We start from the raw sequence: 13643 nt of genomic DNA on the forward strand, positions 1-13643 counted from the left end.
GTACCACAAAACATCGGGAACAACACGAATTACCAGCAGGACAAAATAGTGTATTGAAAAAAGACAACAAATGATTACTAGTGGAGTGATTCAATCGACGAGACAGACAATACTTAACAAATCTTAGCTGTAACCAGTTATATTGGTAGTCCAGCGTGCTACCCTACCGAGTTTCTCGGAGAGGTCCAGAGGATGGTGCAGCAGGCTTGTCGCCAAATATCAACTGCGCGGTCAGTGTTTGTAAAGGATTACTATCATAATTATGTACTATTTATCCTTATATTTTCTCGGTATTGAAAAATTCATCACTAAGTCTTGTTTTTGTGTGACGACGTTGTTTGTGTCCGCGAAGTGGTCAGTCCATCATGATGCCATACAGGGAGTGATTGTTTCCGACAGGTCCTCCGCGTGATCTTTTTCATTCATGGTCATATATTTGTTTTCCGCTACACAAACAAGGATTCGGAGTGACTGATTAAGCCAATAAAATATATCGTTTTTTCAGAGAATCGAAATATTTTACCGCAGAAAGTAGAGAGCTCTCCAATGTCTGAAGTCCCGTAATTACGCGCTATATACGTGTTGACAATGATTTGATAACATGGAGTGCTGCTTCTGGCAGTCTGATTCAGGGCCAATTTACTGTCTTTCTTCCGCTAATATCTCGGAATTAAATAGCGCCCTACATTTACAGAGTCACTGGCGAGAGTATGTCCAAATCAAATTGTCGTACATTCACATTTTACATGTGTAACACACACGGTATTTGGAGAGGAAATCCATAAAAAAAATCTTCACATTCATGGTCAAATCGATTTTTTGCATTCGACAGTTCCTTAAAACCTTGACAATAAATGGTATATTTATGAAGAATTTCCGTGAACATCATTGCTAGACGAATAAATCAACGAAAAAACTGTAAAGTCGTCCAACGCCTGACAGTAGTTAGAACTTACTGTTATGAAGAAAAGATCTCCCCTGTATAAGTTTTCGATTGTTATTTTTAAAGAGACGAAACTTAATTTGAGAATAAAATCCTTACAATTATGAAACACTGCTTATAAGGACAGCGTTCCTATCTTCAGAAGACGATCCAATTATATCGGAAAAAATCTTTAAAGTTTTGCTTTACCTGGCTATGACGCATACAGAACATTGAACTTTCCAGAATGACGAGCCCGTCAATAAATGGCATTTGAAAGAACAACACACAATGAAGATAAAGAACTCGGATTTTATCTGTGAAAGCAAGCACGCGGCGTGCATACAAATTTAAATCGGAGATGCCTGTCACGGAAAAATTATATATTTCAATATCAATGCAATTAACTTGTTGCCATGTTGTGAAAAATGGTTGAACTGATTACGGAATAGTGATATTCCGGGTTATTTTTCAATTCACCTTTTTGGGTTTTTTTTCTGCATCGCCTAATACGTCGTTTGATGAATTAGCTGGCATGGACAACTCGAAAGATTAGCACATATTTAAAGGGACTAAATGGTTAGACATTTATTTCATAACTTATAAAAAGTATTTTAACATTTAAATATCGGTTGAAAATGGTGTAGTTTCTGTTTAGTATAATATTTTCAAGTTTGCCTAACCATTTTGTTAACAACATCAAAAGATTTTAAATAAAATAGGAGCGACCCAACACTAATTCATATCATTATCGTTTGGAGAGTGTAAATAATGTCTTTGCGCATGCAATTTTAGATTCAGATTAATTCAAATGCATTTATTTCGCTTTGTCACGTAAGAGTTGTAATATGGCTGGCAAATTAAGTTTTGACCAATTAATTATACATAGTAAGAAATCATAACAAAATGGCGGGTTAAAACGAGGTTCTGTAAGGTCACGTGATGAACTCGGCTATCTCCGATCAAAACATCGATGGGTGGTAGACAAAACACCGAGTGTTGACTTGCGTTAGTTTGAAGCTGAAAATCTCCATCAATTTCTCACAGAGAGTGTTATAATTTTGGGAGAGCCTGATTTTAAGTATTACAATGCTTGTCCGAAATCAAACAATGGGAAAAATAACGAAATTTAACCATTTAGTCCTTTTAACATGGTCCGATTTAACCCTCTCGTCCTCTGGGCTAGTGACGCTACCAAAACCAATTTTCATCACTATAGAGACTACCGCAGCTAACTCTCCCAATTAGCTACTGTTTCATACGAATTAAGTCCTGATCACAGTTATAGATGACAAAAAAATATGCTGAAGTAATGAGTGACAAAGAAATATGTTGGTTTTTGGCTTCATGAAAATTTATCATAGTTTTAACACGTTTGAATATCCGTGGGCGGATTAAGACAGATGTAAAATATCGGAGTTTGTGATTAATTTCACTTGAAAACTTCCAGTTGATAATTTCTGAAGTAGGTGGCAGTCCAAAATGTCACTATACCTACTAAATCATACCATCTGTTGCCAGATCAGGTGTGTTTCTATGAATCTAAATAGGTCTCACTATGAATCTAAATAGGTCTCACTATGAATCTAAATAGGTCTCACTATGAATCTAAATAGGTCTCACTATGAATCTAAATAGGTCTCACTATGAATCTAAATGGGTCTCACTATGAATCTAAATGGGTCTCACTATGAATCTAAATAGGTCTCACTATGAATCTAAATGGGTCTCACTATGAATCTAAATGGGTCTCACTATGAATCTAAATAGGTCTCACTATGAATCTAAATAGGTCTCACTATGAATCTAAATAGGTCTCACTATGAATCTAAATAGGTCTCACTATGAATCTAAATAGGTCTCACTAGTGTTGAACATCAAATATCAATGCTATAAGCTTTAATGATAAGTAATAAGATACAGTAATTAATTTAGTTGCGCGAGTCCTAAATATCAAGTGAATGCCATGCACGTACCTCGTGGCTTACACTAAGTACATTACATATGGGCTAATGTATTCACATTACAACGATTTCAGACATTCCAACTACTGGTGAAGATGCAGCCCCCGTTTCAGTGAATCTAAGTTGATATCCTTATGTACACTTACATATTTACCTTACTATATTTAGGGGATTTAGCGGATGATCATGTTTTTGTGCATATACTCGAGTTTAGATCATGAATTTGGGTTTTATCAAGAGATTATGTCATGACATCAATATAAAATTCTCCGATGTCAACGTCGATCATCTGCCTTAGCGTAAAATATGTCCGTAATATTTGGCTTGCGTGAGAATGATTACCATGACAATCTATTGGCGATTCATAAATATACCGATGAATAAGATCCATTTTATCGCCATCATTTTAGATTACAAAGGTAGGTAATATAACCCTACTATAGTATATATAATAAAACAAAAAATATCCGAAAGTATATATTTAAGGATCTAATCTCTTTGACTCTGTATAAGTCATTCCACAGGCCACGACCAAGTTTACCCATTACGTTTCGTAATACACATATATTCCGGTGACGAATTTTGTTGTTCTCGTGCATGCAATTTTCATCATTCAGTCGTTTTTTTTTTCTTTTCAATCTGAAAGATTACATGCAGTTGCAGGAAATTACACCTAATGAAAAATTATGAATAATTTAGATAATTACGCTTAGCCCGACACAAGCGTTTTTGTTCAAATAATAATGAAATAATAATCAAATAGTAATGAAAAATAGCTGTCGACTTTTTAAAACCGGTTTTAGTATGCATACATGACATTTAAAGGCATTTGTTGTCTCGTCTAATTAGATATATTGCAAAGAAAGCGCACACTCCCGAGGCTATACGAACAGCACCCAGTGTCTCTTGAGTGTACATATACCTCCATAATTGAGGTCTCGAAATGATAAAAATGACAAAGGAAATGCTTTAAACATCACTATTCAAGCACCAGCCAATGGTTTTCCTCACAAAAACTCGACAACTGATTAACAACGAGTGAATCTTCACACTTACAAAGGGTAATTCACAAGTTCACATCACAAAAGATACATCGAGATGTATACATAAATAAAATCAATAAATGGTTTTTTAATGTTCTTTTTAAAATGGAACCATCTATTCTTACCCAGGAATTGTAATGCGCTACATACATTTGTACTGGTACTGTACCACTTTGAAGGAAAAAGTTTCAGATCAATAAGTTTACAGATATTGCCCTCATCATAGCATGCTTAATTACAAAAAAATCATTGTGAGCGTTAAGCTCCACCAGATCTAAAACGCATAAATACATTTTTTCCATTGAAATGTTTAAAATCGTGGGTTTTGTTTGTCATGCACGTTATATATAATAAGAAGTAGGTTTAGTTTCTACGGAACTGAAAGTCGTCGTTAATTTTGCTCACTTTAAGCAATTGAGCTTAGACACAAAGCACACGCGAATTCTAATCATCTAAATTTCATCTGTTTCATTTCAAATTCTTATCCTGATATAGGATCGATCTTTCGCTTCGGTCTAATTTCGACAATTAACTGTGCCCAATGAACAATCGTGTTAGTAGTAAAGTTCTGGGCAGTACCGGGTTCGCATTAATTAGTGTATGTGTTATATATAAACCGCGCGAAATCTGACATATCCTGTAATGAATTACGAATTACATATACTTCTCACGATTGAAAAAAAATGCTTAAACGAGATTGAGGCCTTTGGTTTTATAATCTCCTTGTAAGGACTTTCCATTATCAGGATTTTCGTTCATGAAGTCGTCAATTGACAGACGAACACAAGGTTTCAAAAGATGCAAATTGACGAAATTTTGGGGATGTTTGACGGTCGTCACAGTGATCTTAACGCGAAATATTCTATTCCTTTGTGCAATATGAAGCTAGACGTCAGTTTGCCTGTTGGTTCCTTTAACGTACCATTACTTACTTGGATTTACCAAGAATTATAATATGCTTACTCGTCCGGAACACCTGGTCTTATTCTCCTTGTACAGAAATCTCAATGTAAATCTTTCTTTGGTTCATATTTTGCCCTCGTTTTATTGATTTGAGTTTGGATGATGATTTTTTTGGTAGTTTCTTCTTGTTCTGTCCACAAACAGAATGGTAACTAACGCTTCAAAATGGTGCTTTCGACTGTTTCAGCATACCGCCAATGAAAAATAAGAAGTGACACTGTAAGATAACAGAATGCAGGAAAACACCGTCAAGTGTCTCCGGAGAAGCGCTGTCTTAAAATACTGTCGTAATTCCATAGAAAACGTTTGTGTCAGAAGTCATGAATTCTGTCTCATTTTTGTATGACCAGTCTTCAGTTGTTTTGGCCATTAAAACTACATCTAAGATTCTATAAAAAGCGTCTCTTTTATTTGGATTTGTTCTCATATTTATTGTCTAAAGCCGACATCAATATCCTCAAAAGATTCATCTGCAAGTCAGTGTGAATTTTCAGTGGCCATAACCGGTAGAGACGTCGGTGAACTGTAATGAACATGTCACGTGTTTTGGATAGCAGTTGAAAAACAATGATGTTTTATTAATTCCGGATTAAATGACAATCGTTGCAACAGGGGAAAATAAATGCTTAGATAGCTTTTAAAAAAATTCTTTGGTTTCTCCTGAAATTGTTAAAATCAATATTTTTCACTGCTGTCTTTATTTCGTTTGTATCATAAAATGCGTTATTCACTTGTGTGTAGTTTTTCAATCTTTAAAGATGAAAGTTTACCGCGAAAAATATAGATACCGTGAAAGGTCAGTTATTACAGAAAACTGTCGTCTGTTACAGGATTTCTGTGAAAAAATCTTTTTTCCTTCCAAGGTTTTGGTAAAACCACAAGAATTTAACCCAAACACATCGTGAAAAAAAACAAAGAACAAAAAAAAAAAAAAAAACCCAGAAAATTAATTTAACATCAACCAGAATATAGTCTCCGTCTTGCCATCAAAACGGCGGCCATTGTTTGAAAATGTCGAACTTTACCATTTATAATGTACTTGCTGTGTTGAAACAACCACCCTGACACCCCCGACCCCCCACAAGACATAACCCTATAGTGTCACCACTTCACGGATACGAGACGATAAACCACACAAGTTTATGAACTTTCTGGTTTATGTTGACAACGTATATAAGAAGAAGCGTTTATTGAAGTTTTACATTAAATATGCATGAATCGTTGCCAATTCGCGCCCACACACTATTCCCCTAAATCCATACTATTATCACCTATTTCGCCTGACTATCGCTCTTCTGTCATGAAGGTACAAAAGTATAATGGAGCACTTGCGTGAATGACGTGCCACAGGAACGATTTATGATGAAACGACCGAAGCAAATATATTTCAGATAGCTGTCGTTTATCTATATTTACTCTGCAACATTTTGGTTCACTGTTGTCCTAAATGACTTCGAAAAACATTCATACATGAAGCGAATGATGCATTGAAAAAGCCTTCTAGTAATTTTAGGCATTTTCGTATGACTATTTTCTTAAGAATATTAATATAATTGCTGACCAGGAAAGCTGAAAAGCATGTTTTTTCAAATCCAAATAATGACAGTTCCAAGTATTAAAAACATCTACCATCCATCATCTAATTCAAAATCTTTAAATTACTTTTCGCGGAAACTCAGAAGAGGTGTTATTTACGTGTATCTATTAAAAAGGAAGTCTGATATGATCTCGTTAATCCGGACACGGCCGAGACATTTTTTCTTGACTGATGATGTAGTGATATTGACAAGAAAAGTGGTCCTACATATGCTATTGATCCGAGACGTGTTTCACTCTCCGGTCCCTTCAATTACCGCTCTTTCTTTGACGTTGATAAATACTATGTATCTAAGTCAATGTCAGAATGTTCCTTCAACAGTGTTTTGGCGAAATTAAAACAGCTCCCAATTAGGCGACGTCAGCGCCTCTTTGTGTATAGCATAATCGATACGGTAGCGGCTAACCCAACACGCTCTAGAGGACAGCTAAGCATGGTCGGACAGACAGCATTTGTCAAAAATGTCAACAGACAGGAAATTAATTGCAAACTCTGCTACTCGGAAATATTACAGCGAAAATTCCATGCAGACATAAGAAAAATGCTTCAATGACAACATATATCTTAATGTATAGTTTCCGTTTAATCAAATGCTTTGCTGACTTTAAAACTTCCGCTGTCTTCTTGGAGATGTGCCGTCATGTCATTGAATTTTATTTTCACAATGAACCAAACTGTCATACGTTTACTACATAGGCTGATTGTCCTTAATTATTTAATAACATATCAACAGGTCATGTACAGATTTCCGATGTTTGCGACGTGGGTGCACGTGTTGATTGGGTACGGCTAATCTTCCTTGAAGTCGTGCCGAACTGAAGGCGACTTTGTAGTGCCAACACACTCAAGTAAACTGCCGAGAGCACTCATTAGGACATTCCACTCGGCCATACTGTAATGACAGCCTGTCGGACTCTACCATTCAATACCAAACGTTGAGCAGGAAGTAACAATTACGTTTTTTTCAGACTCTGGTATATCTTGACTAGGGGACAACCCAAAGCCTTCCTCACCGAGACCAACAATCAGCTAAAACCTAAAGTGGAAGTCAAGAGAGTCATTAAAGTTTAGAAACATATAGTTGCCTCTTACAATCATACAATGGGGACAGCAGGTACAGTGATCAAAGTTGCTACGAATTTTGTTCTTCGAATAAGCGCACGTGGAAATGACACATTTTTCTGCTCTGTTTTCATAGTATTTTACCTTTTGAAAAGCCTTGAAACTCAAAACAGAAACTGACAAAGTTGTAACACAGGTATCAGAGGAGAGCTTGTCAATGAAACTGGGAACATGAATTTGTTACATTTCTGAAGCAAGCACTTTTCGAACAACTACTTTCAAAGTTGTGTGAAAAAATAGATAATAAACGAGATTTTCTTTTCTGACCACCCTCGATATAAATCGATTGGTCGATCGATTTTATATTGTCATGTACACTTAAAGAAATAGGCTACATGAAGAACGAGTATGCCCGTTTATCAACCAATCCAGCAAGATTACTTGTCGATATCGTAGATTTAATAAAACTATATATAACTGTGGACAGGCTCTGATATTGACCAGGAGTACCTTAATTGACAATAAACAGACGCTCGACATGCATAAAAACCTGACGAAATCTTGATGACCAGCTACTGACCGGTCACGTGTGATCGTATACTGGTCCGAGGCCGTCTAGGGCCCTTGGGTATTCGAAACTATTTTCAGAACAGCGACAGCACACACTAATGACAAATTATTGCAATATACGTTTCTGGACTACAGACACATCACAGTGTCGGTATAATCTAGTATTATTAGAGGCAAGTATACTAGCACAGTCAACCGGTAGGTAAAACTATCAGTTATGGACGACAACTGATAATTAGGTACACTTACATATTTTGCTACAGCACTTTTCTAGATTTGTTAGTAGGTATATCAGTAAATAATCGTTCCATGACCTGTAATACAACGTCAGCCCATTACCGCCAGCGAATGGCCATGTTGCGTTCGAATGTCCTTGAGTGACCTCTGCTTGTGTCTAATTTGGTTACTATGCCGATAAATTAGCAACACTCATTAACGTCATTGTTTGCTCAGTCTATTATGGATGAAATCCTGAGGTCGTCCCTTGTGTGAATCACTCATCATATGCTAAGTTGATTCTTAAAGCAATGGCCTTGAGATAATGAGACTACCTGGTCGGCCGTGTGCTGTCACCTTGTAACAAACCATCGTTCTATACCTACAACCTGTTTGTCCAGTCCCCTCAACTAATATCACACAATGGTGAATAGGATAAGATTTAAGCGTGCTCCATCGCTTTATTGTGCGTATGCTGTTTACTGTTCTTGTGTCCTCGCGTGACTCACGAAGACACGTTTCAAAATAAACAAATAAACAAATTCAATTGTACTGGTTCTGGAGACCTCACTTAAGATATAAATAAAAACGCTCAGTGCTCTCGGTCCTCCTATATTGATTAGCCGATAAACACATGTATATGCAAAGCCACTTATGGGCGTGTTAAAACGAACGGAAGACTATTAAAAGTGTGGTAGTTTTAAGGGTAAACATTCTGTTATCTCTTTCCCACAGAAATGACCTTTTTGACAACGAGTTGTACAAAGCAGTATACAATTCTTCCGGTTTCGGGCAATTGAGGTCGAACACATGAGAGCAGTCCATATGTTACATCTCGAGAGCACAACAATGTCACATTTGACGGAAGAGCAATTTTGTTATTAAGTCCATTGGACAATCGTAAACAACACGTGTGCAGTATACACGTGAGGCAAACACATCTAACCATGTCTGATCGTTAACTGTCTACAAAAAAGGGAAGTTTTATCATTTAAATACAAACTTTTAAAAAATACACGTATTTTCACAAATATTATTGGGTGAAACAAAGACTTATTCGTCAACGAATCGGTCAACAGCTCTAACATGACGGACGGCTGAGAGACATACAGAGACGAAGTGGTCAACAGTTCTACATGACTGACGGCTGAGAAAGAGATTACAGACGAATCGGTTAACAGGACTAAATGACGGACGGCCGAGGGAGACGCATTGAGAAGTGGTAACCAGGTCACCCAACTGTAAAGCAGGAGAGCCTGTTTTTATTCAATATCTAAAGAATGAAGAACTATAAGCAATGGAGATTTAAAAGTGATGTTCACATGCTATTTATTTCGTCTTAATAATGACTTTTTAATCTTTCTGTGACAAATTAATCTTGGTTCCTCAATGTAATATTAGCAACGATAATGATAAACCAATGATTGAAATCGACACTGAAGCAATACTGGGAAAGCATGATCATGGCTACATCATACCCAATCCATCTCTTTCCACTTTACTAACTGTTAATACTAGCGACTTTTGTACGATTACCCATCCTATTAATACAAGTCTTCCGTGCGTGAACTTTGATTAATTTCATAGCCAATATAGACGTGGTGTTGTCAATTCTGCGACGAGTTTTCCTGACATTTCAATAGAACTGTCATCAGAATGAAGCTAATAACAAGGTCCATTCCGGATATATTGCTCAGTAGTCCGCTTAACTTGCTAGATAGGGCTTCTAATCACGTACAGAACGGTTTAATCGCCTCAAAGAGTCAATGTTTCATCGTGACGATAATTTCATTGATTCATACACTAAAACATCCATACGCTGCTTCAGTATTGTTTGAAGTTCTTTTTGTATGACCCGTTAAAAGAAATAAATCAGTTTCTCCAACCCGCTAAACGCAGATCGATATATATGGGACCACTTTTAGCCGAACAAATGCTGCAAGCTTTATTTTGTATCACCGATTCACTATAATCCTTAACATAAGTTACAAATGTTCGCGAAAATCAATCCGTACTTACCTAAACTGGCTGAACCAACTTTACGTGTACATGATGTAGCTACGTATCGATATGAAATATGCATAAGGTTCTCGTAATACTGAAAGAGAAGGTTAGGTGTTTTAAACATTTTCTCTGGGAGACCAGAACGAGTAAAGCGTTGTTGTTGGTCAAGTCTGGCTTTGAAAACAAAACCATACAGTTCGTTGGGTTAACATGGTACATGATGCGTTGCCGACTAGAGGACTTTATCGGAGTCCGACAGTAATACGTTGAGGGGAGTGTAATAGATTGTATCGGGTATTCGACACTAACGATGTTATCTTTCATGGTTATGTCGACAACGGCGTGTCAGCATAGGTCGTTGGTCAGTTGCCCAACACGCTTGTAGCTCCTATCACAATAATGACACCAATGTTAGAATGGATGAAATAGAAGGAGCGAAAAATGGGTAAACTACGAGGAGCGATCCGGAGGACATCACACTACATGTGCTAGTAAACCGGAAGTGAGAAGAGGGGGAGGGATGCGGTAGCTTATAAGGGGGCGAGGGAGCATGTATATGAGGCGTTTTTACAATGCTGTATGATATTGTTTCAAATAAATGACACAATTTGTTATCAGTAACAATAAGCAGTGTTCATCAAGGGTTGGGAGGATGGGTACTGCATCTGGCAGTTTATATGGATTAGTCACTTGATTATGAAAGAGATTCGTTAAACGATATAAGTAAAGTGTAAAGTATATCAAGTGTACTTTAAACAGTGTTTATTCGTTACATTAATTCTAAAATTAAAACTGTAGGATGTGGGATGCCGAAGTATTTCAAAGGCTATGAAGCAAATAAACATTTTTTCGTTGGAAATTAAGACGAGGTTAATATGCGGTTTTCCCTTTGAGCGAAACCGTTTTCATCCATAACATTTAGTCTAATTATACATTCCAACGACAGAAGATAGATGTGTTGACGTCCCCGGTAACCCGCGATGTCCGCTCTTCATCAAGTAGGAGACTACAACACACGGCCATGAGAGTATTGAGCAGGTCCTCTCACATTTCGCACCATTTACCGTTTAATATCTATTAGGTTAATCGAGTTACCCTTAAATCACCCCGGAACAAATTCGCGGCGTACAAATTTTGCGCAACACCGCTATCAGTTGATTGTAAAAAGACACACACGCTCTCCAACTTATTCCAAGGGTTAAAATTTCGCACAACACAACTTTAAATTAACTTTTGTAATTCTGGTGAATGTTAAACTTATTCGTGTGTTCTAAAATTAGCAAAAAGCCTGAAATAGTACCCATAAGTTTTCTTTTAATAAAAGTTTAACAGCTCGCGAGGTTTCGCGGGGTTTATTTTGTCTTCTTCGTCAATATAGCAAAAATGAAACACCGTCAAAATTAAATATCGACAGTAAATGTGTTTTACAGTAGATAAATGATTGTGTTGTCAATGAATATGCATAATATCGGTGGCGTAGCCAATGTTTTCAGGAGTGTATGCTTTCAATAGAGGGTCCTGGGGCGAAGCCCCGGTAGGGGTCTGGGGTGAAGTAAAGTAGAACAAAAGTAAGAAAAAATATCTCAATGGTATGCGAGGGTATGCTTAAGCATACAAGCATACATTATTGCTACGCCACTGAATAGCTAGGCTTTATCAGTGATAAATGGACACATTTGATATTTTCGCAGTTGACATCTTCGTCAATGACAAAATATAGTAAGTTGAAACTTCTTTGGTATTTTTCGTGACGGAAAATGAAGCGATCGTTTGTGACATGTAGACATTCCACCTGGTGAAGATAAAATGACACCACAGTTACGAATAATACTTATTTACACCATCAGTAAGTGTCTTACCTTGTATCTGTCCTTTGAAGAGTAAAGTTCCACGAAAGGCAACTTACACAGTAAAATCCTTCGGTATCAGTGCACAGGTAACTATGACGACTAATTCCTGATAGGTATTTCACCTCCACATAAATACCTACTAGAGATGAACAGCGGTACGGGAAGTATATATATCTGCTTTCGTCTGACCTACTTATTCCGACAGTTATAATCGGAATATAAATACGAACTTAGGACAACCACACTTTACAGGTATACGTGTACTACTGGGAGGTCCTAGCTGCCTCCCCACTCCACAACACTGTGCCTCTATCACGCCAAGACCAGCTTCTACCACTGCGAGTATGCAGCACGTTCTACGCGTGTTAGTAGACTATCGACTATATTCGCCTGTCGATCAGGACGCTGATATGGTAGACTAACACCACGATGCCGTATTATAACAACTTATCATTAGGTTGCAGCTCTGCTATTTCAAAGCGCTTTCAGAGCAAGTTTTAATTTGGGCGTATAATAAAATTGTTGTTCAATTTAGGTGAATGTGTGTTTGTTAGCGAAGGAGCTCAAGATAAACATCGTCCGCTTTCCTTTGGTGGGCTATGAAGCGTGTCTTATTAAACTATCGAAAGAGTACATATCTGTATATTACTTGTTACAAATTGCTTTAGAGCAGTTTAAATGTCTAGAAGAAGAATGTTATTAGCATACAATCAATAAATAAAGATGGGAATGCCGTATACTGAGAAACTCCCGAGAAAGACATCAAGTATAACATTGGAAACAACAATAACTGTGACATGTCTTTGGTGTACTGTGCGTGATGTATACCTTTATAATGCAGCACAGTAAGAATTTATATGTGTATATATAGAGGTGTATATATTAATAGCATGTAAAGAATGATTTGTTGCTAGTCAGCTCTATAGGGTCGAGAAGGCACGCATATGCTAAATATAACCACACAACTTCTCGTTATGTAATATATTACTTAAACCTGTACAAATTGACCCTTTGTCAATATCCTCGATACTCAATGTACACTAAATGTAATAATGGAATATTGTAAGTTCAATGTGCAACACCTCGTGGATAAGACGGGAAGACTTATTTGATCATTTGATGTAAATCAAACGAATCTCGTGGTTGCATAACAGTATATTGAACTGGCTCTGAAGTTTGGCGTTGCTCCTTTGTAATCTTCAAAGGAGCGTATTAGTTTGTGATCGATTAGGTTTTTTTCTCGAGAAGCCGCTCTAGACCAATCGCATTACTTCACTGGTGCATTCAGTTTTGCCAGAAAATGTTACAGGGTTGCAGAGAATGAAAGTGATCGTAATCCCTGGAGTATCGAGGATGCTTCGTCGTGGAAACAACCGAAAACCTGGTTACCTGTACAGAGTGGCCGCTGATCTAGTCACTTTCACAAAACCGTCACTAATCAGGTACATGCCT

General features: G+C 37.1%; 1 protein-coding gene across 1 annotated transcript in view; it reads right to left on the reverse strand.

Moving 5' to 3' along the window:
* LOC132550985 (cAMP-dependent protein kinase catalytic subunit alpha) overlaps window positions 1–12448 on the reverse strand; it is a 107221-nt gene extending 94773 nt beyond the window's left edge. The window contains exon 1 of the mRNA XM_060215088.1: window positions 12201–12448. The gene's annotated coding sequence lies outside the window, so the exon portion shown is untranslated. The remainder of the gene's footprint in view (window positions 1–12200) is intronic.
* Between the last annotated feature and the right edge of the window lie 1195 nt (window positions 12449–13643).

Source organism: Ylistrum balloti, unplaced genomic scaffold, assembly GCF_031769215.1.
Source record: "Ylistrum balloti isolate Yb309-2 unplaced genomic scaffold, AGI_CSIRO_Ybal_v1 Utg370160, whole genome shotgun sequence".
NCBI lineage: Eukaryota > Metazoa > Mollusca > Bivalvia > Pectinida > Pectinidae > Ylistrum > Ylistrum balloti.